This window comes from Anopheles maculipalpis, chromosome 3RL (assembly GCF_943734695.1).
Source record: "Anopheles maculipalpis chromosome 3RL, idAnoMacuDA_375_x, whole genome shotgun sequence".
In the NCBI taxonomy this organism is placed as follows: domain Eukaryota; kingdom Metazoa; phylum Arthropoda; class Insecta; order Diptera; family Culicidae; genus Anopheles; species Anopheles maculipalpis.
In genome coordinates, this window is record NC_064872.1 from 37,324,607 (window position 1) to 37,350,534 (window position 25,928).

General features: G+C 46.0%; 3 protein-coding genes across 4 annotated transcripts in view; all 3 read left to right on the forward strand.

Annotated features, from left to right (window-relative positions):
• Positions 1 to 7,175, forward strand: part of LOC126565860 (carbohydrate sulfotransferase 11-like) — a 227,238-nt gene extending 220,063 nt beyond the window's left edge. The window contains exon 6 of the mRNA XM_050223069.1: positions 7,162 to 7,175. The gene's annotated coding sequence lies outside the window, so the exon portion shown is untranslated. The remainder of the gene's footprint in view (positions 1 to 7,161) is intronic.
• The window catches only part of LOC126564702 (ATP-dependent RNA helicase me31b), a 515,322-nt gene that overhangs the window by 415,901 nt on the left and 73,493 nt on the right, over positions 1 to 25,928 (forward strand). The window lies entirely within an intron of this gene.
• LOC126563803 (protein expanded) overlaps positions 4,040 to 25,928 on the forward strand; it is a 43,386-nt gene continuing 21,497 nt past the window's right edge. The window contains exon 1 of the mRNA XM_050220547.1: positions 4,040 to 4,127. The gene's annotated coding sequence lies outside the window, so the exon portion shown is untranslated. The remainder of the gene's footprint in view (positions 4,128 to 25,928) is intronic.

Consider the following 25,928-nt stretch of genomic DNA (forward strand, 5'->3'; position numbering starts at 1 on the left):
TATTATTTAAAAAAATCGGGAAACGTTTCATAAAAAGGTTTTGTGATTAGAAGCGTACAAGGCGTATCTAGGTATCTTAGAATGAATGCCGCTTGAAGTACTAAACCGGAGCCGTATAAACGCACCCCATTTACAGCTCGATCGTACGATCGTACAATCCTCTCAGCCATAGCAGTTTCTCTCTCGTGTGCGCTCCGATCTTCTCAACGCGATCTCTTTGTTTGTCTCTTATGTGTTGCTCTTTCTATCGCACACTTGCGTGCCCAGGAGTCTCTTTCCCTTTCCGTTGGTCACGTACGCTCTCGAAGCACAAATACACGAGGATATGTGCACAAACACAGGCAATATCATAAAAAATCTGAAGAATTTTTTCCGATCTTGCAATATTTGTTGGACCGGACTGTATTTAGTGGAGAAAAGATAATGTAAAGTTTAAATCGGTTTTTATTAATGAAAACAATTTTTCAAATCACAAACAAACTGTTGACGAATTTCAAGACACATCGATTACATCTCACCAGAAAAAGATATGATAAAACAAAAATATTTGAAATTTCACCGGGTGTCTCCATCAAATCCACCCCTTTTCGAATGTACTCGCTTCAGCTCGCACAAAGAAAAACTTAACCTTTTAAGAACAAATTTGAAATTCCTTTCTGCTTCAACTCCGCTAAAGCGATTGCAGCATGCAGAAAACCGAACCTTCCAAGTAAAAATGAACAGCTTACAGATTCGTCTGGCGAAATGCTGGCGTTGGCCTTTCTAAACCGCATCCCCCAAGGCGCAGCAGCCACCCTATGGTCCAAAGCCAACGAAAAAAAAAAGGTAACTGAGTGCATTTTCTCCCACCGGTCTCCGTGCCTTTACATTTCACCCAGGGGTGTATTTTTTTTTTTTTTGAGAGTGTGTGATTTTTGTCTCCAGCTCAATCCAATCTAGCCCAACTCGAGCTCTTTAAATGGCTACGTCGAACGACGTAGCACGTCGTTCAAATAAGTTCAAACACAAACGAGTGGAGTTTTGCGAGCCTCCCCCCCGAGTCGTGAAGCCCAAGCTCTAAAAACGGGGAGAAATGTTGCGAAGCTTTACGTAGCTGCTTATAGGCCGGCCACCAATACCCAAACCAAAAAAAAAAAAAAGACCGCAGTTGGAGGAAAGGGTTGGTGTGGAGCCTTCGATCAAATCGAAGTCCAAGCCAACTCGATGCCCTCCGCGCGACTTTACGGAGGGGTCACGGTAAGGAATCAACTCGCAAGCGAGTGAGAGCCTGCACGATGGGGTTGGATGGGTGCGGAACGCAGCGAAGTTCAAACCGCTGAGGTTGCATGCCAAGCATCCACACCAATACACACCCATGGGGAACCGGTAACCCGCGGTCGCAGGTATACCGCTGGTCCACCGACGTTCGATCGTCGAAGATCATGTCGCGCCTCGTCCGCGCTGGCTGGCTGGAAGGTAAAAGAAAAGCGAATATAGGGAAAGAAAATAGACAGAAAATAGTTAGATCGCTTGTAAAACGCGCTAAACGGGAGGAAGGTGAAGAAGGGACGCACAAGCTACCCCACGGGTGAACCGTAGGGACGGTTGGGAGCTGTATCACTCGCGGTGGTGTTGAAGCGAGCGGCGCACAAAAGGAACTCGTACAAGCGAAACAGAGATGGCATGCTCCCCTAGCGGGCAAACTGAGAACAGCGATCGATGGAACGAATGTGCGGTGTCTGGGCGGCGGAGTAAACATTCCAGGCAGGGTAGGACCGAGCGGGCTCCGGGTGGTAGCATAAAAGGGAAGAGCGAGACGGTGGCGCAGCAAGTTGTGACTGGCCGGAAAGAGATGGGACGGCACTGTTTATTGCTTTTCGAGATTCAGCATACATTTTTCAACGTTGGCACGCACACTGAGGCACGAAACGAGTCTCAAACCACGCGATCGTCATCAACTGCGGCAGCAGCAGCAGCAGCAGCAGCAACAGCAGTGGATTCCAAAACGTGCGTTCCAACCAGCCACGAGTCTTGACCAAATTGAACTACGCTTGGAATTGGATTTAAAAATGGTGGAGCAAAAGTCGACCATTGCCTCAATGGAAAAAAATCGCCATCTTTATAGAGAACTCCGTCATCAATTGTTGAGCACATTTTTAATAAACGTAGCATTGCCGAGTCCAGTGTGTAACGCACTGTAATACCTTAAACTACACAAGGCTTCACCCCGCCGCTGCCGCTGCACCTTCTTTCACGAGCCAACGATATACATACGTTTGCGGCAGCCATTGTTACTGCGAGAGTGTGTGTGTGTGTGCAGGCATTCCAGCGCAATGGCGACGGCCAACTTGCATCAAGATGTCGGTATTGGTAGTGGCAATGGTGGTTGGCAGCGACGGTCGTTCGGACCCTAACGAAAATATTTCCAGCGCGAACACTTTCAATCCGCTGGAGAAACTCGACCGCAAAGGTTTTCCGCTGCGTGAGCTGAACGAGAGCGTCTGTGTTGCGTGTGCCCGTGCGCCCGTGTGCGTACCGCGTAGAAGTGAGCTACAATATAGCATAGAGAAGAAAAAAAACATTCACTCAGGGGGTGAAACGAGCGAAAGACACGCTCGCGAACGGAAAATACACGTGCAAGTGAGACGAAATAAATGCAATTAGCAAATAAAATAATTGTGCTACAAAGTGAACAATATCGATCGGTGCTAGCACGCTCAGTGTTGAACGTTGTGTTGTGTTGTTTTGTTTATGGGCGGTTTTGATGGTGTTAAAATTCAGTTCAATAATTTGGTGAAGTGCATTATCCGTGTAAAGTTGACCAGGAAACATATACGAAACAAAAAAAAGCTGAAAATCAACCCTAACAGTTAAACAGTGATCTTACTAAAGCGGTTCTATCATAAAAAGTGTATATTTATCTCGGAATACAACATACAACCACGACTAATCGAAATACAAAATTAGAAGAAAAAAATCAAATAAACGAACGGCCTTTGAAGGAACGACACAAAACAAGCACCTTGCCCCTGCAATACGGTCCTACACCAATCTTCCTGTACCACATGCAACACATGCTGTGCCTAAATTTTTTTTAACATTCCTGACGATTTGTGACGCGTGTTTGCGGTGTGAGTCTGTGTTTGTGCGTTTTGCTGTATAGCAGTGAATGTGTGAGCGCCTGCATGCATCTACACGGTTAGCCCTTCTGCACTAAAGGGCTCTGATTTTGTATTCCGACCCCTGGATGCATTCTTTGTATGCACGAAAAGCGAAGCAAAAAACAACAACAACAGTCGGCAGTGGCAGCAAGTGCTGCTTACAGATCTGCGTTCGATCGGGTGCGAGTGTGTGAAGAAGCGGATCAGAAGAAAAAGGCATTAACAGCAGGCAGCAGCGGCAACTGCATTACAAAAAGTGTGGTAGAAGATTTTCCTCAGCTGCACATTTTGTTCGCGTCTTCCATCTGGTCCCGGTCGTGGATGTGCCGTGCTTTGACCGGTGGAGAAAGAAAAACGAAACAAGTGCGCCAGTGCAAAAGCAAGAAACAACCGGCTGAAAAGGTGTGCACAAGAAAACAGAGCGCATTAAATCAACCACGACCCAACTGAGCTGTGCGTACGGGTGTGTGTTTTGTTCTGTGTGACAGGAAGTTGAAAAAAAAAACCAACCCACTATCAATTGAAAACGAGGAGTATTTAGAATACTTTTTCGTTTGTATGCAATTTTCGCGTGATTGTTAATATCGTTGATTGGTGCTCGTTACCGGCAGTGCGTCAAAGCCGGCAAGAGAGAAAAGGTATCCGACAGTGCAACAAGTGTCTGTATCGGTGGAGTGTAAAATCGTAGTCGTATATTGCGATCTGCAAGTCAGTGAAGCAATCAAGTGTAAGAGTACGAAAAATAAATTAAGGAAAAAAGTGGTTTTGGCTTGTGTGTCGTGTTGCCAGTTTCCCTGAACCTGAACCGTGGTAACTTGAAGGAAACAATCGAGGAGGATCGGAAACGAGTGTCCTGCTCTGATTATTTTACTGCTGTTGTAACACACAACGCGGAAACCCATCCTTCAATCGATTCAAAAGCTTTGTCCACGTGTCCGACTAGAGATTGTTTCCTTCCACGAGTGTCATCTTTATCCAGCATCAATGGTAAGTAGAAGATGATCTTCCGATGACGATTCTCTCCTACGAAAGCCTCCACTTTTTGGAACCAGTTGACACACGATCTCGAACTCAATCCGCCTGCTATTTCTTGCCGTACATGTTAAGAGTCTCTAAAAATGTTGGAGAAATCTTCCCTTCCAAACACACACGGGGCAAAGGAGAAGCACCGAAAAAAAAAACACGCCCGATATCAGACGAACAAAAATCACTTCACCAAAACAACTAAAACCGGTAAAAAACCGCATTCCGTAACGAGTTGCTCACAGCGAGCGAAACGGCAGCGAAGAGCAAGAAACACAAACGATACTGTGATTCACGAGTGTATGTTGCCCCCACTGTGCATTACCTACACAAGCACCCAAGAGTGGAGCATGGGGAGGGTAGATTGTGTTTTTAAAACAAAGCACCAAACACACATATGCAGCACGACCCCACGGTCGTCGGTTACGCGACCTGGGCAGGCTGAAGTGAACCGAAACGGGCCACATTTTTGACATTGTTTGGCTGTGACTCAGTGTGACGCGCTGAGGGCTGGGCCGCCCGCCCCGTTTTCGTTATCACCGGCATGCTAAACGATTTCACCGATTAGAGTTGGTGTAGATTAAAACAATTTGGGCCGCAGACACATCGACTGCAAAACGCAACCGAAGCGTGCACGTTACTGTGGCTTTCGGTCAATCAAATTACTGAACAACCCGTGTTACTAGAGCCTGATCGCTTGGTTACGAAATCATCCTCTAAAACATCAACAACGTAACGGTGATAAAATCGTTAATTTATCTGCATTCAGAGATACCGTCTAGTTAGCTAGGGGGAGGGATTACCCGGACGGTGAGGTGTGTGGCGTGATGGGCTGATGTGTTACATTCCATACAGTTCCGCTATCCAGCCTGTCTAGAAAACGTAAGTGAATCAGCGTAAACCGTGAGCGTACAAAACTATTGGCAAATAATGACTGAAGCTTCCATGATGTCTGCACACACGCCCGTCCTCTACATGGAGGGGATGGGACCAAGAAGAGGGATTCAGATTTAGGAAGCTAAACAACAAAACCGTTTCCCAACACGTTCGTTCCACGGAGGACTCGGCCCAGACTCGGCGCAATTAGCATATTATTTGCTCATGCCTCTAGCTCGCTCTCCCTCTCTCTTCTTCTCTCTGATGCGTAAATGGTCCGTCCGTGTTGGGGTTCGGGTCAGCCAGAAGGTCTAGCAGACGCTACCGAGCTGCGTCATGCGAAAGCGTATCGAAATAGAAACGTACACCACCCCACACACGGGCCCCATGCCCTGCCAAGTGCCTTTCCATTGATCCGCTTAATCGGTCAGCTTATTATCGAATCAACGGCGAGTAATTCGATGGTGCAATTTGAACCACCCGGGAAAAGTAATTTGCTCAGCCCCATACACATTCGCTGCGATGTAATAATTGCATCCTCTACTAAAAAATATTCGCACAAAATGGTCAGCTGTGTTGGGTGGAATTTCCCTCTCGGTTGGAGCAGACCATTTCTTTGGCGCTCCTTGCATGACGGATCCAAGAAGTCCAAGAAGCGGTGTATGTGGTTTGTGAGGTGTTATTCATCGGGCTTACGTAAATCTTTTTACCACTAGAACTGGACCCAGTTTCAACGGTGATTCATGGCTGTGAAGCATTCTGGCCGCATGCCGGTTTTGTGGGTTATATGCTTATGACCTCTTAGCTCACCGCGTGCTACAATAAAAAAGGGAAATTGAATACCTTTTTAATTCTTATTTGAATATGCAAACCCATAAAGTGAATTCGTTTTTTTAAGTTTTGTGGGTAACTGTAGAGGACACTGTGTACCACAAATAGCTTGATAAGATAATTGTTCCAAAATATAGACATCCCACACGATATATTTTTTTTTTGGTATCTTCAAAACACCACAATTTTGTTTTATTAATTTTATAGAGGCTTTGATCTTATTGGCTGACATTCGCCTCTTTGCATTAACATACATTAAATTACAGATACCTTACAAATTTAATACAAATTTTAGGAAATTCAACACGTTCCGTTCTCTTTCTTCGTGATTCGTTAGAACATCGTCGACGTTGTGCAATATTCTTTCCTCATTGTAACCGTCACAGTCTGCTAGAATATGCTTGATGGTAATATTGACACCACAGTAACTACATTTTCCAGGGTCTGATTTTGTTACCCGATAGTCGTGTGTGATTCTGGAATGCCCAATCCTAATAATCCTGGAATCCTTCTCTTCTAAAATCTTACATTTTCCAGCAGCGATTTCATATTCTGTAAGTTTGTTTCCATTTTTGCAGTCCATCAATCCCTAATTGTAGATTTTTTCGGCATTCGGTTACAGATCCACACCTTGAAACTAATATGACATCATCTGCATATAAGAAAGTCTTTATGTTGATGGGAACATGTTGAATTAAAGAATCCATACTTGAGGAACTCCATTCTCAAGACACTTTTTACTTGATAATGTTGATCCAACGAGTTCTTTGCATAACCGATTGCTCAGAAAGTCGCTTATGTATGATGTTAACCTACCCCCAAATTTCCAGGCTTTGAGTTGTTCTAGGATATTGTATCACCATGTTCTGTTAAACGCTTCCGATACATCGATAATGGCACAGTCCATGTGCAAATCTTCATTTGTTGTTTGGGCTAATAGTTCCTCAAATGAGACGAAATATGTTGTGGTACCATGTCCAGCTCTAAAGGCGTGTTGTGATGAATTCAAGACATTCCTTCGTTCGAGTTCTGTCATCAATCTTCTATTAATCATTCTCTCTAAAACTTTGCTCATGGCATGGTTTTTGAGGTTGCTCAGGAAGGTGTTACAACTTCATCTGACCCTGCTGAGTTCCCTTTACTTTTATCGAAAGCCCATAAGAGTTCCTGCATGGAGAACAATTTGTTGTAGGAATGTTCCTCTGCTTCGTCAAATTTAATTCTCTGTTTTTCTTTCTTCTGTTTCTGATGATCCGAATGATTTTGTTTTTCATCCGAAGAATTTTTGAAGAAATTACCTTAAAAAAACACCACAATAAAACGCTTGTTTTGACTGCCCTGAGTGAGCTCGGTCAATCATAAAAACAGTCCCTCACGATGCAAATATAACTCAATGCCAAACTCACGGCAGCCAAAATATCGCCGACTACCACGGCTTAAAATGTCCACGAGGCCGTCAAGGAACGCCCAAGGCGTGTGGTAGCTTGGCTCGAAAACAACCAACCAGCCAACGGTCGAAGCGGCACGAGAGGAAAAACGATCTAAAAAAGGAAAACCAAACCCCCAGATAGACCCCCCCCCCCCCCCCCTTGAGGTAGAGCAGCGCAAGACGATCGTGTTGGTCCTGGAAGCAGAACTGGATATCGGCAAGGCTCTCGGCATGCGAGTCGAAAACCAACCGGACTGGTTCGTTCAGCTCATTCCGTAGTGCGGTTACCTTGGACGCACGGGGCACGAAGTTATCGGGGTGGGATTGTGCTAGTGAAGCTGGAACATAACCAGCATCACCTTATGTGCGAGAGGCCACAATGGAGCTCGAGTTTTTTTTTTTTGGTTTTGGGTGGTGGTGCACACCGAGGGGTGGTAGCAAAAACCGGTCGTGGTGGTTTGTGGAAGGAACACGGCCAAGGGACGAACGTTCATGCGCGCTAACTTCGATTCCGCATTTGCAGTGCATTCGTTTTTTTTTTTCTGCCATCGTCCGCCTACCCATAGCACTGACTATCCTCAACTCACCTCGCAATCTGCAGAGAGCGTGCAGATCGAGCAACTACGAGACTGTGTTGGTATGCTGCTGTTGCTGCTGCTGGAAGCTGCTCATTTTTATGGTGCCCAAAACGTGAACGCATTCGTACTCGCTCTCACACTCGCGTCACATGCACGTCCCTTGGTATGCTTGGTATGGTGGAATTCCAATGTCACATAATTCGTTCGATTCGCTGCTGTTGCCGTTGATAGTGTGTGCGTCTTGTTCGCTTCCTTTCGCTTCGCCACAGGTTTGCGCGCGAGAATTGCCATCAGTTTGGAAACTGGAAACAAGCGGTGGTCCCCGTTTCATGGGTGTGTGTTTTTGTATGACATTTCTAAAGCGTGCACGATACAAAATGGCTAGAAATGTCACATGATCCTTCCACTGAAACACTTTCACACACACACACACACGGCTCAAATTAAAGCCCCCAAAAAAGCCTTACGCAACTAAGCACGGTCGAAACTAATCCCATCTTTACGATTCCCATTACCCATTGCAGTGTACTAACTTACCTTCTTCTATTCGAAAATGTCCACCTTGTGTCAGGCACCAGGCTGACCGATCCAGCCAGCCGGTCTTTCGTCGGGTACACAGTAGTGCTGTGGCACGGTATTGGATCCACTCTACCCCTCGTGAGCTCTGACGAGGTGCTGTTTCGTAATCGAAACCGATTCGACCCAGCTGCAGTTTTGCAGTTGCATACACAGCTGGTGGGGTTCGGATACTTCGAAAAGGGTTGCAGTGTGACACAGGGGGGGCATTATTAGCATAAACTCGAACAGCGATTTTATATGCCTTCTTTTTTCCCTTCTGCATCGCACGTACAGCACGCCAACTCTCCAACACGCCGTGTTGTGGCTAACATTGTCCGAGAGGCACAAGGTGCTGTGGCCGCTGTAATAAAACGTGACGCCTTGGTCGAAAAGAAAGCGACCGATCACCTAAAAATCGTCGCTTGCGGTTAAAATTCCCTCCGGTGTGACACCATTTCGGAAGGCTTTGACGTCATGAACATATTAAACTTGGTCGCAAACTTTTGCAGCTTGCTAACTTTTCAAACACTTTTTCAATCGTTTTTTTTCCTTTCTTGCCTTTTTCCTTTCCTTGTTTATTGTATCGGTTTATTTATTTGCTCGAGTCCTTATGTTCTTCTTTTCTGAGAAGCGAAATTGCTCTACTCTTCTACAAATTCTTGTTGATTTTTTGATAAGACGATCGAAGGCAGGCGAACGTGAATGAGGTGACCGAAATGGAAAGCTAATGCGGTTGCTTCTATTATTGTTGTTAGCTCCCGGTGCTGCTGGCTGGCCCGATTCCGAAGTACAATTGCAAAATAAAAGCCATTCGTCTCACCGGATTGATTGGAGCAATCAGGAAATTGTAAAACCAGCTGAAGGGTGTTATCGAAGAATTTACGATACTTGTTGTGTGTGTGTTTTTTTTTATTGCCCACTCGCTGCTCTCGTAAACGCCAGGTAACAAGTAGACGAGCTGGTAAACATGAGACCTGTGTGGATCACACATCTTGTGAAGAATGTAATCCGTCTCCGCCCGGCCGGATTCCAGACCCACTCTAGGCAACTCTGGTGGATAATAATTATGGCTATCAATCATTCGCCACGGCATCAAACCTCTTGAATGGGAACCTTTTCTGCTGACGGGGTTAGAATGAAAACTCTCCTTTCCGAAATAGGGTCTGTACTTCTAAGAAGCTTCCCGATTCTCTAAAACCCAAACATGTTGCCCTCAATTCATGAATTTTTCTTCTACGTCATTGTTTTTTTTTTTTATAATTGTTTGACACTAATTCATTCCGATTTCTAAATTACACCGTTTAAACCGCCATTATACGTCATTTCGACCTACCCCTTTGGCGTCCCCGTGCTCTAGACCTTCAGCACGATGATATTCACCAATTTTTGATAGCTTCTGGAAAACGTTGGACTCTCCGATGTACCTCGAAGAGAGGCTCCAGTCCCGCACACAAGCAGGAAGATGGGAAAATCAACGAAATAAGATAAGACGAAACCACATGTACAACACCCAGGCAAGAAGATTCTAAATCGAACCGAAAACGAATGTAGCAAAGAATGGGAACGTGAGGCACGCATGCAATCGCAACCGACTCTCGTCGTCAGCCCGGAAACTGTCAGAATATTTTTTTCAAAACCATTCTCCCCGCATTATTCCCTATACCTGTGGCTTCTTGTTCGATGCTGGTTGCGCAACACGCAACATGTTCGCATTCCGTTCGAACGGTGGTGTGGTTGTAAGGAGAAATTAATAAAAAAAAATTTACCCCTTCACCATACCAAAACAACCGTCGATGTTGTGTCTCCGAAAGCTCTTTTCTGTTCCCCGTTTCCTGCAAACTGGCCTCATCTGGACTCTATCTTGAGGGGATGCCTTTTTTTCTCTGTGTGTGTGTTTTTGGAAGTGCTTTTTGTAACTCTCTCCTCTTAAGGACACCTAGAATTAACCAGAAGTCGCACCAGGAATCGGTGGAAGCAAAATGAATAATGAACCGCTGGAGTTTTTTTTTTTTTTTGGTGCATGCCCAGCAGCAAAAGTGACCACAGCAGCAGCAGAAGCGTTGGAAAAAACCACGACCCAAACGCATACGAATGTCTCGCAGAGAGGGAGAAGTTAAAGGCAACCCATGTGGCTTCCTGTGGTCGCCTGCCAGGATCCACAGTAACCGCAAACCTGACAGGGAGTGGAACTTCTGGAAAGTTTATTTTTTGTTGTATTCCTCTTTTTGCTAAGCACAGTTGCTTCGTTATCTTGTACCCATTCATTAGCCTGGGGCTGGCAAGAATGGTGAGCCTAGTGAGTGCTGTCCAGATTTGATGATGATTTGATTTCTGTGAATCAACTGCTAAAATCTTTTCCACAAAATCCCAATGAATCAGTCGTTGCGGAGTTGCTAAAGAATTCGGTGAAACTGATAATCAATTTAGTTTTTTCCATATTTTTATACAGCCGTTCTCTTTGCATTTCATTGTTTTTATTGGTTTCTTAGAATTGTAAAACATCATCAAAGGTGTGCAGTGAGCTTCTTCTACCTCCCTTCTACACGGTGATGTGAAAAAAGAATTGAAAAAGCTCTTTTCTACGAAAATAATGCAGTTCAAATGAGAAAAGACTTCATACCGCATTCAAAGTCGGACACCTTAAAATGTATTTGAAAAAAAGCAATATTAATATTTAGTAGCATTTCCATGAGCATCTATTACAGCCTGCAATCTTTTCGACATACTTTGGGCCAATTTCAAACAAAAATTGGAATCGATTTTATACCATTCTTTGTTTACTATTTTCACTAACCTTTTTAAATTGCAGGGTCTGCATTTTGCAAAAATTTTTTTAGATTTTACCAAACATGCTCGATTATATTTGGGTCTGATGACTGTGGAGGAGTTGCTAACACTGATGGGCAGTTGTACAACAACCACATTCGTGTCATCCATGCCTTATGCTTCGGATCATTGTCCTGATTATCATCTGCAAATACCCAATTGTTCAACACTTCTCCGAACATTCGCCTTAAGAATTTCGATGTATTGCGTAGCATCCATGATTCCACATATAACATGTAATTTGCCAACTCCTGTTAATGTCAGCATGACGGAGCCTCTGCCGTGTTTTACTGTTTTAATGGTAAATTTGCCATTTAATTCTTCACGCTCATTTTTCTACCCTAATTTTTGTATTTTTTTATTGTGTCGTGGACTGCATATTTGCTAATATTGATGATTTCACTGATTTCTCTAACACTTCTACCCTTTTCCTTGTTAGAAATTACAATTTTTCTAACTGCAACAGTTGTTTGCTTCGACATAGTTGAAATGAACTTGTTCTACCAATCACAAAGTCACTACGGAAAGAAGTGATGCGTTCTAGCTTGATCTTCGCTTAATTTGTTCATATCATACGAAAACTCCTAGTGAATCAAAGTGTCCGACTTTGAATGCCCAGCGCGATATGAAGACTTTTGTCGTTTGCACCCCATTATTTTCGTAGAAAAGAGCTTTTTCAATTCTTTTTTCCCATCACCGTGTAGAAGAGAGGTAGAAGAAGCTCACTGGATACTTTTGATGATGTTTTACAATTTCTAAGAAACCACATTAATACATTGAATTGCAGAGAGAACGGCTGAATTCGAGCACTGCACTGTAGTTTCGCTAGACGATCGCTTGCAAAATTAACCTTACGCTACTGTCCTCCTTCGCTTTGTTTGAAGGACATCATCGTGGTGGGTTTTACCGCCATATTTGATCAATTTAAAGTATGGTCATGTTCCGGCTGTAATGGCTCGTAGTAATTCGTCACCTGTGATGAATGCGCCAGGAAATTCCGTCACGAATCTTCATTGTTTTGTGCTGACCGGCGCACAAACGGGCACACTCACACACACACGCGCCTTCCACTTGAACGTTCGATGCAGCACGTATTGGACTGGGTGGGATCGATTTCGCAACACATCCTGCGACACGGCTAATCACCGGTGTGTTTGCAGGGTGCGTCCCTATGATTAGACGAACCAGCACAGCACGTTGAGCCACTCGAGGTTGGTCTATTTGAACACCTTCCCCACAAACAACCTTCTGCGGGGCGTGTGTACTGGCGGTTCCGGTGGCGTACGTCGACACGCCGTTGTTTAGTGGAAAGTGTGTGTTCATCCTTAAAATTCCAACGGTCGGCAGCGCACAAAAGAAGCGGCCCACTTAACGACACGGGAAGTGGAAGGAAGTGAACGATCGTAAAGCATGGCCGGTACCCGAAAACATGTGTCGAAACGACTTCCTGTTCGCGCCGTGCTAATCATTTTTTCTTCTTGAGGAACAAAACAACGCAACAAAAACCCGGCGACAATAAACCCTTCCATTGCGGTCAGCAAAAAGGGAGGATAGTTCTGCATGCATGATGCGTCTAGGTTTCTACCTAGCGCCGAAGGGAGTATTAGCATATTGCGGATAAGAAATGTAGATAAGCGGCTAGAAGCATGTCAGTCCGTCGAATGTGACAAGCCATGGAGGTATGTACGCCGCTCTACGTACGTGTGTACTCCACCGGATGATGATCATCGCTCTTTTTTTTCCCACGGCTAAAACGAGATCTTACACTGACGTTAAAGTGTGTGTGTGTAACCACCCATGGACGAAACGGGTCGATCGACCTGTCCACGTGATCTTGGTTTGTCTTTGGAGATTTTAATTAACCAACCCACCGATCGTTCCATCGGCCAGCGAATCAGCAAGGCGAATATTTTAATGATAAAATTTTAATTAATTCTATTCCCGTTTGCCGAATCGATCACCACGATCATCCTCGTCGTCAGGAGACAAAAGGTTGCGAAGAGAAAAAGGTTTTTATTGCACGTCTTTTTAAGCAACCGTTTCCCACAACGGGGTGCACATGTACAGAACAACGTAAAAGGGCACTGTTCGCAGTGGAAATGTCGCTTAGCAATAATCAAATCGATGGACCGTGGATGAAACACAAAATTCAAAAGACCTCCAGAAAAAGTGAAAATTAAAATTATTCTTTTCTCTCAAGTTAATTAAAAATGTTGTTATTTTTCCGCTCTCGGACAACATCGTCATCGAAACGCAATTATGAGTTCGTTTCCATTTCGTCGCAAACTGCGTCTGATATCGTTCCAAGAGCAAACAGGATTGTTGTCTCTCATTCCCAAAAACCAAAACCAACCACCAACCAAAACAACGAAAAACCTGCTTAATTTTATTGCTCTGTTTATTTAACAAAAACAACACCGATCGCCATCCCAATAACAAAACGAAACATGTTTTGATGCCCACATTCGCACACAGCCGTACGGGGCGATTCGATGTCGGAAGATCGAAGATCTTTTTACGAAATGGTTGTGTGCAGCGAGATGCCTTGTGTCTCCTGGTGGTGATTGTACACACGCCGATAGGAGGAAAATCCTATTTGGAGGGAGGCTTTATCGGCATTAAAATTTTTTAATTAAAATACACATGTGTCGCCCCTCTTCAGACTGGTGCGGGAGTTTTAAAGGCGATAGTAGCAAGGTGCAGGCGAGGGAACGATACAAACTGTGGTGCTGCACCTACTTTTCCTCTCCAAAATGACAGTGTTGTGTGGGGCATCGTTAGTTGAGCTCTTATCGCTTCAGCTTATGCGTTTTTTTCCACCCCTTTTTTTGCACACACACACACACACACACACACACACACGCATTCCACCCCTTTCGCTGTTTCGAAGCCTTCCCATTGAACCGATCGACCGATTAATGTTGGTCTCATTTTTCCAAATCATGGCGCCAACGATAAATTAGCTCGCGACAGATGGCGCGTTTACGGAACGCGTGCTTGCGCGCGCGCGAGCGCGCGTGTGTGTGTGGCTTTGAGAGGTGGACGAATAATAAATGATTCCCGCGTCGAGAAGGTTTGATAAGACGGGGCGCGGAGGGACAGTACAGGAAGCATGTAGGTGATCTGCCGCTCACTCGCTCGCACTTCTTCTCGATCGTTCGATTCGATCGTGTGGCGCATGTGGTGATTGCGCGCGCCTTTGCAGATGGCGACAGGTGAAACGGCATTCGTAAGACCCTCGAGACACACACCGCGACCGTACGGTGGGCTAATGATGGGTGCGCGAACAGAGGACACGTCCGTCGTTTGGCTGTGGAATGTGGCCGCCAGCACTCGAGAAGCGACGCCCGAACCAATCGAAAATGGGCTCTGTAGGCGCACATACACACACGGGTGTGGAAACGGCAGACAAACAGCTTTAGATGCTTGGTTTACTCGAGAGCGTTGATGCTTATCCCATGGCTTCGATTAGCCGCCTCGGGGTAGTTTAATGCCACGAGGTTAAGCGGTGGTAGCTGTTATCATGGAGATCACATAGCTACTGTTCTTCGGATGGTTTGGCTTCAATTTTTATCTACGTAATACGTCTTTGATTCTTTTCATCCTGGTCACGGCACCAACAAAGACATGTAGTCTAGAAACCATTTTCAAACCCATGCCTCTTTTAAGCTTTTTTCCTATCTTTTCCTTTAACTGCAATGCAAGCAAACGATTAGATATCGCACACGTCACAATCCTCCTCGATACATGCTTCAGATGCAATAAATTCCTCCAACTATCTGGCCCGATAACGCAATAAGCTCACCGACAGTTAGTTGCCCAGGAAGGCGTCAACCCCGTCCGGCTCTTCTAAGCACAACCAAATATTTGTGGAATGCCAGAAGGCAATGCCTTCTGTGGGACATTCTTTTCGCCTTCTGCATCGGATGACCTTTTCATCTTTGGTGGGTTTCTCAAGGGTCCGAAACGCGCCGCACTGTTTGCTTATGCCTCCTCTTTTGCGATAAATTCGTTCCCTTCTTGGGTACCGCTATGCCATTCGATTCCATTCCGCCAAACCCTTAGCGTGCTCAGCGAACGGGGTTGGGTGAAGAAGAAGAAGAAGAAGAAGAAGAAGAAAAACCTTTAATCATACCCTTTTGCCTGGTTGCAGGCCAACGGTGGCTTGGCGGTGGTTTGAGGTTGCTACAGACCCTCGGCCCCTAAAGGCTCGCCTCGGACACACTTTATCAACCGGCGTTGCGAGGTATGGTCGCGTGATTGGGCCATAAAAATTCTTTCACCCGTCTCGTGGGTTTTGCATGACCGCAGACCTCGTCCTTTTCTTTACCCCTCTGGGTTCTCTGCCCCGTTCCTTCTTTACGCAAAGCGTCATGTCAGCGCGTTTCTACGTTTCTTGTCTTCTTCTCTACAGCGCATGGACGGTAAACCCCCGACCGGGCATGTAGTATTTGCGCAATGAGTATTGCCCTTTTACCATGCCCCATGCCTACCGTCCGTCCATTGACCGTGTGAATATGGGTGTACGTACCGGGTGGTTGTGTGCACTATTACGAAATGCTTTGGGGAAAGGAATGTGATGACCAAGAATTCACCAGCGATCCGATACCAAGGGAAAGGTGCGGGGAGGGAGATAGAGAGAGAGGAATGGTTTCTTTCAGGCATGCCAAAGGCATTGATCGTTCCCCATTTACGCATCCCGTGCGAGATATAAATTTAAGATTGTACCTATTCGAAACATTACTTTATGGATAATAACATTTCATAGGCTTCTTCTAGCTCTGCGCATTGTTGTTCAAAGTGTAGTTTCTTCAACTCGTAAAGTTCAATGATCATGTATGCGTCTTAACGTTTACCACTGTATCACAGAGTAACGAGAGGTGATCGCCTTGAGCACTAAAATGGACTATCCAAACATGAGAATTTTATTTGGAGATCATGACTTGCTACTGCCTTTATCAAGGCAAAACGATCTGCTAGCCAAGGATGCATCACCATCGCGCTGGTTCAGTTGCAGAGTGATCCACTTATCCAATGCTAACGAGTACCCAGATGGTTGTGACAAACAGCTGTGACTCTGGCTCCTTCGAAGGGTGCACCGCACAAGCGTATTTTGCACAAAGCGAAATGCGAAAGCGAATCCCAAAACCCAAAACCAGAAATGTGAGCGACCGGAAAGGTATGCTTCCACCATCGTGCCATGATGGGCGCTCGGAGAAGCAAGCGGCCGCGACGAGCTAGGTGACTATCTCCATTTTCTCATTGTAGGGTCTGCGCATACCACAGAGCTGCTCACGCCACGCTGACGACGACGACGTCCTTTGACTCCACGCTGTGGAGGAACGCGTGGAGGTCTTTGCGCCATCCGAAGGTGGTGTTGTACCTTCCTTCCCTGCATGCGGGGTTTCTCTATTTTTCATCTGCTTCTCCTTTGCTTCACGAGAAGAGTTCAAGACTTCAAGTCGTTGGCTTTCGATTTTATCGCTATCATTTCCTATTCCGTGGAATGTGCGCGCACCTCCTGAACGGTGCGGCGATCGATGACATTGCCGGATGGATGAAGGAGACGCAGTTCTCAACCGATGGTACCGTCCAATGGGACCGGATTCCAGACTTCTTTTTCGTGGTAAAACGTATTACGAGCTTTATTCCGAAACCCACCGGCACCGGAAGTCACCGCGAAGCTCAAATGTGTGCAGCATAGGCGGGGTTCGCCGTTTTGCGCACTGCAAACGATGCCGATCATCTTCCCGTGGAATGAATGCTATTTCACCGTAAAAATGGGATAGAAATTTAAGCTGAACGTAAAGCGCCACCAAACGGAGAGACCTGTTTGCAGTTATCCAATTTCTTTGCTTAAGCCGAAAACGGGAGATTTCAGGCTAGAAGAAGCGAGAAAACCCCCCAGCCGGAAATCAACGACTCGAAAGCAAATTCGTTTCGTCGTTTCGTGTGTTGAGATAAGCGAAGTTATGTACCATCCAATTATCCGATAAGATGAATGCCGCTGCCAGTATCTAGAGAGGGATGACCTGGTGAAAACGAAAAAATTCGTTCGCTTGTCGGATAAAGTATTTGGGTTATCAATGCGAAAAGAGGGAGGCCTTTCGCCAAGTAGCGAAGTTCAGTGACATCTTTCAAAGGGGTAACTATACCGAAACAGGTAAAAATTTCCCCAAGGCGCATGAGGCGCATGTGCAAATTAAGCCTTCGAGCTTAAATTACTGCAGCTAAAGCTTGAACATTAATTTAAATATAAAAATCGATCCTTATCTGCCCGGGAGATCATCATAATTGGGTCCCCTTACAGTTGTTTTTTTTTTTACTTCTACAAATAAACCGCATAAAGAGAGCAACCAGTCGTACGAAATGTCCACTCCTGTCCAGTTGATGCCATATCATCATCTCGCCAAACCCTTGCACCCCCCATTGGTACATTCCTCCAGCATCGTGATCACGCTGCCGGCTGGCGCCTTAATACCGTTGTCACGTCAAGAGCATTCTCACGCCTCAATACCAACCATTCCACGCTTAAACGACGCTGCAACAGGGATAAATGAAATGAAGCAAAAGCAACCACAAAAAAAAAACACACCTCTCTTTCATTGAGCCTCTTCCATCTGTCTTATGGCTCAAAAAAAATATACAAAAATCTGGGACGTGCTCAAGGTACGCACGATTGAGTTACTTTCTCACGCAAAACTGTCCCCGGTGTTTCCTCCCAATCTTTCCGCTCTATGCTTTAGCTTTCTGCCGCTAATTATGTTTGGCGAACATCGAGCAAAACACGCATAAATTAATTAATTAACTCGTCGTACCGTCCTGGGTTAAGGAAAGCAAAACTAAATATACGAATCACTGCGTTCGCCATTCGATGACAAACGATCGAAACGGTGGTGGTGGAAGTGAAGCATGATTGTACGTAAGAAAAATGCTCGGTGACGTGTAGTGGCCTGGAATGTTGCGGAGAGAAAAAAAAACAGTTCCCTGCTCTTTATTCCCATTTACCACCAAATGGGTTTCAACGTGAAGGGGGAAAATACTAACATATTGCGAACAAATCATATTTCTCTACACCACAAGCAGGCGACCAACATGATCACGTACGGCGTTAAAGTCGAAGTCGAATGTAGTTAAATGATGCGGTACACTGCAGCACTGAGCACACATTCATCCTACTTCCGTCCGGTGATGAGGAATCGGCACGTAATCAATTTCCACAAATCTATCACGATCGCGACACGCAGTGCCGATTAATCATCGCAGACGCGCGCGCACGCTTGTCGCTTACACTAGCGCATCAGTCACTGGTGGAGAACGCCTGTTGATTTACGACCGGTATCCACTGGGGTACAATTTTTAAGGACACATGGTACACACAAAATCAAAGCAAAACGAAAAAAAAAAGAATGCTGCATTCCACTGCTCCTAATTCCACTTGATCCTTGATCGCAACAACGCAGATGGAATGCCAACGGGCAATCCGCCGCCAACGCTTACACCGCACGAAGGTAAGGTAACGAAGGTTCGCATACCATCCACCCACCTGCCGAGGGATTCATTACCTATTCAAACCCGGCAATGTGGACCCGGTTGGATGATAAATGCAAAACCATTGCCATTCAAACCGTACAAAACCCACACGAAACGCCTCCACAAATCGGCACTGTCCAAAAATGGCAGATAGGCTGAGCCTCATCTCATCAGCGCTTCGCACCTGAGGGTTTAAGGGGTTTTTTTTTCTTCTCCGGCCTCCCCTCTCTCTTGGTGATGAAATTTTGACCGGAACGCGGTTGTCTTGTGCCCGTTGCGCGCAAAACAACGCACACCTTAATGAGCGTTAATTGCTGATGAGCTGCCGAGTTTGGGGTTGGCTCGTGGGCGTTCTCGAATGGGATGGTGGATCCCAGCACAGCTTTGTTGTGTGTGTGTGTGTGTGGGTGTGTTAGGATTTATGGTAGAAAAATGATGCTTCTTCACCACCGAAGACACCACACATCCTCATCAGCATGATCATCAATTGCCGGTGAATGAATGGTATTTGGTAAGCAGGTTTTCCGCTGCAGACGGTTATCGTCCTGCTTAATTCCATCCCCCTGGCCGGGGCAATTTATACCTTTAGCCGGACGGGCAACGGCATAAGCAAATCCAACCGGGAGTAGAGATTAACTTATTAACAAATCGAGAGAAAACCTTCCGCGTCTATCAAGACATACTACCGCAAAGGTTTGTTGTTTCGGTGACGAGCGCGGGCGTTCGATGGAATTTCATATGTATTTATGCATGCCATCCTCGTTCCAGCGGGCGACGACATCTTCGGAAATTATTTCACAACCCTCTCCACTTTACGGCACAGCGCAAAACCCGAAAAATAAACAAAACGAGGAGTTGGCCCGCAAGGGACGGGTGTAAATAATCCAATCCCGTTGGCTGAACTATGTTACATTTTATGATCATTGTTATTAAAGCGCGATTTGTGAGTCCGGGCGAGAAGGAGAAGAAAAATCTACCTAAAAAGTATACAATTTTAATTAGAAATGCTAATCACAAAATTTACGACCGAGAAAAAAACCCCCCCCTGCAGGATGAAAACTGTGTTGCTCAGTTTTATTTGCTCAGCGTGCGATTTGTTTTGTTTTCGGTGTGTTTTGCTTAGTTGGTTGGATTTTTTTTACAGCACCGAACGCTGTGTTATTCGGTCTGCGATGGGTGTAATTATACAGTTGTTTTCTCGTGCCCAGATTTTCATCCAGCAGCTTCTTTTTCTTCTATTCTCCAACCCTCGTGCTGATGAAGGTGAAATGCCGGCGAAGGAAAATGATTGAGGTGCCATTCCCGTACGAGGTGCCTATTTGAATAATTTTCACACTCAAAGCAGCAAAACGGCAAAAGTCAATGTCCTGCTGTAGCTGAAGTGGTGCAAGAATTTAGCATATATTTCCCCCCCCCCCCCCCCCCCAACTGTCCCACTGTTCTGCCGTTTTGGTCCGTTTCGCACAACGGATTTTGCCAATTAGCTCAAATAAATCCTCCCAACCTGCCGGCACACCATTCGACGTGGGCTTAGTTTGCAATTTAGACGAGGATTTGCTTCATTTTCTTTTCTGAGTTTCCGCTGCCAACTGTCTAAATCTGTCCACTACGGTTGTGACGCTGCTAAACGTTTCGCATACCTTCCACAAGTGCCACATCCCAACCGCAACTACGAAAGTGCAATTAAGCTTCTTTCTGGTTTTCCACCCAGCACAGCACGATTGAGACGTTCATGTGCAAAGCTGTCATAAAGGAGTCATACACACCTCAACACATCCTTCTCCCCCCCCTTTCGCACAGTAAAGGTTTAGCCGTTAGCCGCTGGTGCGTGCTGAAGCGGAATTAATTACAATCAACCCGAGTGCTCATTGCTCATCGGCAGCGGTACGATCCTCTTGGCCTGCAAAAGACGCTTATCATCTCCATTGCCAATTGATTGCTTACCATTAGCGTATTAATTGATCCCATTTTGTAGCGGGCCGAAGGAAACCTGTACCCCGTCGTTTAAAGTGCGCGCGGGCAGAAAGTGCAGCTAATTTTATCCCACCACTGCCTCTGCTGCATCTAATTGCGCGTGTGCTTAATGCGCTCGCAATGAGCAAGCGCTTAAAATCACAAATTCACCGTGAAAGGCGACAAAGCTGATACAGACGATGGACTAAACGATCTGCATTAGGCAGTGTGTGGTGATGTGATTCCCTTTAGTTGCACAATGCCGATCGAAAATGCATTCCATTGCCTGCATTTGCAATCACCGGGAGTACACTACGTGTACGTGCACCGTTACTGTTCAATTTTGTTGCTCTTATTGATCAGTTTTACTCATTGGCATTAGCGTAATTATCATTCGGGCCATTATTTTGCTCACCTTGAATACGTTCGAAATTAATCTTCAAAAAAACCCAACGCAACGCTTTTAGCGAGTAGACCGCTCGGTCGGGGAATAATAAACCCAAGAATGCGCGCGCACATCGTACCATAAGAGGGGGAAAAACGCTAGACGGCAAAAATTCCGCTTCACATTCCAGGGCGAAAATATTTTAATGATTACCGCCCGGCCACATGCGCTCTCGAACCGCTGCCCGTTGCCTCGGCACCAAAGTTCACACAAAAGGTGCAATGTTTACGCAACGTACGTTTGATACGATGAGTGTATCATATGGTGGTGAATATGGAATCGGTTTCGGTTTCGATTTTCTGTTCGGCAGCGAGCGAGAAAAAAAAAACAAACCTCCCCCCGCCCCCCCTCCGCGGCTGACAAACATCTGTTTGCACTGTAAAAAGAACGCAGTGGTTGGAAGGAAGGCTTTTGGATATAGTGTTTACACATTTCAGTGTCGGTTGCGTGATTCCATCCCAACCAGATTCACCTACTATCCCGAGGCAAAGCAGAGTGAGTAGTGGGATGCGAAATTCAATCTACAATCCCAGCTGGAAATGAATTTCAATCTAGACGATAAACAAAAACGTCCCAACAATAGCGCCAACACCTTCAGGGCCTACCTTGACAGTGTTACTTTATCAGAAATTAGCTCGCAAACGCAACATTTTTTAATCCATTCTTGTAGATTTCTGACTAGCCACCGCATCGTTACCGGTCGCTCATCTACGCTTTTACTGCCGGGTGAAATTCGAAAGCATTTCGCGCCCCGTTCGGCACTTGCTATCGGTTAACGAAACGGAAACGTGTCTACCACAAACACCGGCACACCTCACCGGCTCGTTTGTAACAGCCCGGGCTCCCCTCGCCCCGGTGGACATTCTTCTATCGCTCGAGACAATCAACCGTTACCAGCGTAGTACCATTAATCATTGGGCAGATTAAGATAAAAAGTATTTAGAAAACGTTGCTACTGGATGCTGCTGCTACACTTGCGGCGACGCGGCCAATTCCAAACCCCCTTCGAATGGATGGATCCACGCAACGCTCCTTTTTGCCTTTGCCCCTTCATCCTGTACAAGAGGCAGACGGCGGCCGAGTCTACACGCCGCTGATCTGTTAGCCCCCCCCCCCCCCCCCCCATTCGGTGAGCTTAATAGCGACCGGGAACGGTTACACTCCCTTTCACCGAATCTATTTTCTTCCTTCATTGACTGGACGCGTGGGGGGGGGGGGGGGGGGGGAAGGAAAAGGAGGTTAGAAGGGTGACGAACAACATTAGTTCCGGCGGTTGGCGGTTTCCCTATCTCCCCGAGGGTGGGCGCGCGCCCGCAATGCCTTGGTCGCAATCAGCTCCGCCTAAGCGAATGCCACAGTGCCCAACTGTGAAGGCTCACGATCGACGATCGACGACAAACGAACCGAATGTAGTTGAAGATTAATTTGATTTGAATCCACCTGATAGGAAATTATCGTCGCTCAGGTACGAGGCGTGTCACCTGCTCTGGCATATGTAAGCTGCCTTGACATGGAACGCGGCACGACGCTGGAAGCTTACATTACTTACCAGCTACTGGTGTTTTGATCTGGTGCTTGTCTACGCACCTTCGCCCCGATTGGGGCCGTGAAGTAAGGTGGCCCAAAAACTGTACGAAAAAAAAAAAGAAACTAGAAAATTGGAGAAAAAGAGTAGTCCAACCTTGATTTGTGCTTACCACAATTCCGAGTATGTTTGATGATAGCTGATTGTAGTTGGGCAGATTGTGCCACCAAACATTTGGTTAACGGTACAAGTACACTGACAAAAAGCAAGGAACACTTTAAGCTTATTTTCAAACCAGAAAAGATCATTTTCAGATCACAAAAAGATGATGGTTTTGGTATATATGCTAACAACAAAAAAAACTATCATCTAGGTTAGGCAATCAGGTAACAAACAGCGGTGTGGGCAAGTGCAGCTAGAAAGAAAAAAAAAGACAAAATCGCTAGCGCGCGTACACATCACGCTCAATTAAGAGTGCAACAAGAGTGCAAATGACATCGACAAATATTGCACTTTCTCATTTCTCTTGCAGCGCGCGCAATTCGAATGAGCGAAACGTAACGTAAATTCACTTTCCGTCCTGCCAAATAAGCCACCGGTGCCATCTAAGCCTCGCTCGCCGGGGGCCGGGGCGACAGTTGTAAATAAGCGTGTGTTTATAGCCCTTCACTCTATCATCCCGCCCGGTTTCTTCTTCCTCTCTTTACCCGCCATTTGTCGGGGGAGTGTACGGCACAATATGTACGCCGCAAATCATACACACGTACGGAAAGAAAGTGCACAGCCGGACACAAACAACAACACCAACAATCGGTCAAACAAACAATCCAACAACGTGTTTTGCTCGTCGTCGTTTCCTAACTGGTAGCACACTGGTGGAAGATGAAGGGAGCATGTGACTGCATCGATTGCCGTGTGCATTGCCGTGACGTTTGCATTCCGTTCCGGGCGTGTTGTGTTGTTGAGCCGTTTGTTTTGCATCTTTTTCCACTGCTTCACCGCTTACACTCGACAGCATTGAGTTGCTGGTGCTGTACAGTACGCAGTACAAGGGGGGAAATATTATTAACATACTCAAGTTCATTACCACTGCCGTGTTGATTGCATCGGGCACGGGATGTACACAGACAGGAAAGGTGGACGAGCAACCGGAAAAGAGGAAGCACCCTTTTTGCTTCCGAAATTCATCTCAAAACAACGTTTCGATTTTTCGACTGTGTTGGTTGCAGAATGGAAGAATTCACTTTACGCTGAACTTCCATCCCAATCTGACATTCAGATCTGACTCCTTTTTTGTTGTTGTCCCACTGAAGAGTTGATCTGGGTTGCCCTTATTTCACTGACGGGCCAGCTCACGGAGTGCATGAGTTCATATTGCTACAGTTTATTTCGTCCACCTTTTCAACTTTGCTTCACAAAACAATCACGATCCGGTCGGCTATGGCAATCAAAATGGAGCCAGAAAAAGCCACACCGTCGTGACTGTGGTGCGGTAGATAATCCGTGAGTGAGTTTTCCTTTTTTTCTTAGCTTTGCAAAACGAGCCAGGCCTCCTGCTCGAATTACAGCGCACCAAAACCTGCCGTCCCACAACTGCCGCCCGTTTGGTTCGGTTCTTTTCTAGCGCTCCTCTTGGTGCACACGAAGCTTATGGTAGCGCTTCCTGTGCGGTGACGGTTGCTGCTGCTACTGGGGGTCCCTTCACCACCGCTGGAACCCTGAGCGAAAAGTGAATGTTTCGTTCCCCGTTTTGTAGCTCACAAACTTGAGCTCACACGCCAACGCCAGTGGAAGCGTGCTGGGGATGCTGATCCTTGCTGGGAAACAAGGGGTTTGGCCCGCTTAGCCACTAGACGTTCGCATTAATCTCGTCAGAATATTCATGAGTTTTCTGTTTCTCTCTATTTTTCTTCTTGCAGGTGAGTAATGGTGGAGATATTTTGCCGGCTGCACGACCAGGACCATTCCTTTGCCATGCTTATGCAACGAGCTTAAGCCGAGAAGCTTTGTTTTTTGGGAGCTTTATACTATCGAGCTTTTTAAAAAAATCGAACCATAGTCCTTCGAATCGGTAAGCAATTGTGGCAAGAATTCTAGCTAGAACGTTGAACCATGCACGGGATTGCATCATCACTCAACAATTCTTGCCTAAAAAAAAAAAAACGATGTCTCCATATGGCGCCAGTATGAGGTACGGTGAGCAGAAGACCAGCACTAGATCTAAAAATTATCATCACATCCCTCAAACGCAGAAGCCGGCACCACAATGCGCGCGCAATGAATGTTCGATGGCAGCCCTGGCCACATTCATGTCATGCGCTGCTACTACTTACCTACATAGGATTAATATTCCACACCCGAAGTTTGGCTGGGCCGCCGACCAAACCCATCGTCACCCGGAGGTGTGGTCGATTTTGAAAACTGTGCACGATTCTATCAAAAAATGTTTTTTCCCCCTTGTCGCTCTGTCTTTGATTTTTTCGGTGAAGAAATAATTGAGCTGAATTAAGTTATGCTGCACAAAAAAGCTGGGGCTTTATGTTGGCCAATTCTTTTTTTTTTCATGACTATTTCTGCATTTTCTGCTTGTGCATGTTCTGGTGTACAAGTCTCCAATGAAGGTTTCATACGCTTAAACAAAACCTTCCCCTTTTCTCTCCCGCCGTAAGTGACGATTGGTTTTAAGGTGGTGCGGTTAGTTCAAACGCGCTTTGCCAAAAGTCCGGTAGATGTTTACCCCGGTGACGATAAAGGGCACCGGGTGTGGGCACACACTCACCGAGTGACACTCTGTTTAGCATATTTATTGTAGCACACATAAGCGCCATCGCACGTTTGAGCCGAAGCTTCTTTTTTTTCTCTCTCATCACATACATCATGTGACGACCGCGAACTGTGTCGCGCAGTGAAGCGCACATGAAGCGAAAACCCTGACCGTGCAAAAAGTACCGACCCGCTGTCTACTTTCCCGTCCTTTTACCGATCCCACCGATCGTTACAGCCTACAACGCTAGGGATAGGACCGCTCCCAGATGTTTCTAACTGTTTCATCGATGATCCGATGGGGGCAATTGGGTGTTACGGTTGACTGTCCCTGAACGGGCGACGTGTCCCGCTCTCCGGAACAACGAAAAAAAAAAAGCAAACAGGGGACGTGTGTGCGGGGAAGACGGCAAATACACTTGAAGCTCAAACCGTCCCCCTCCCCCCC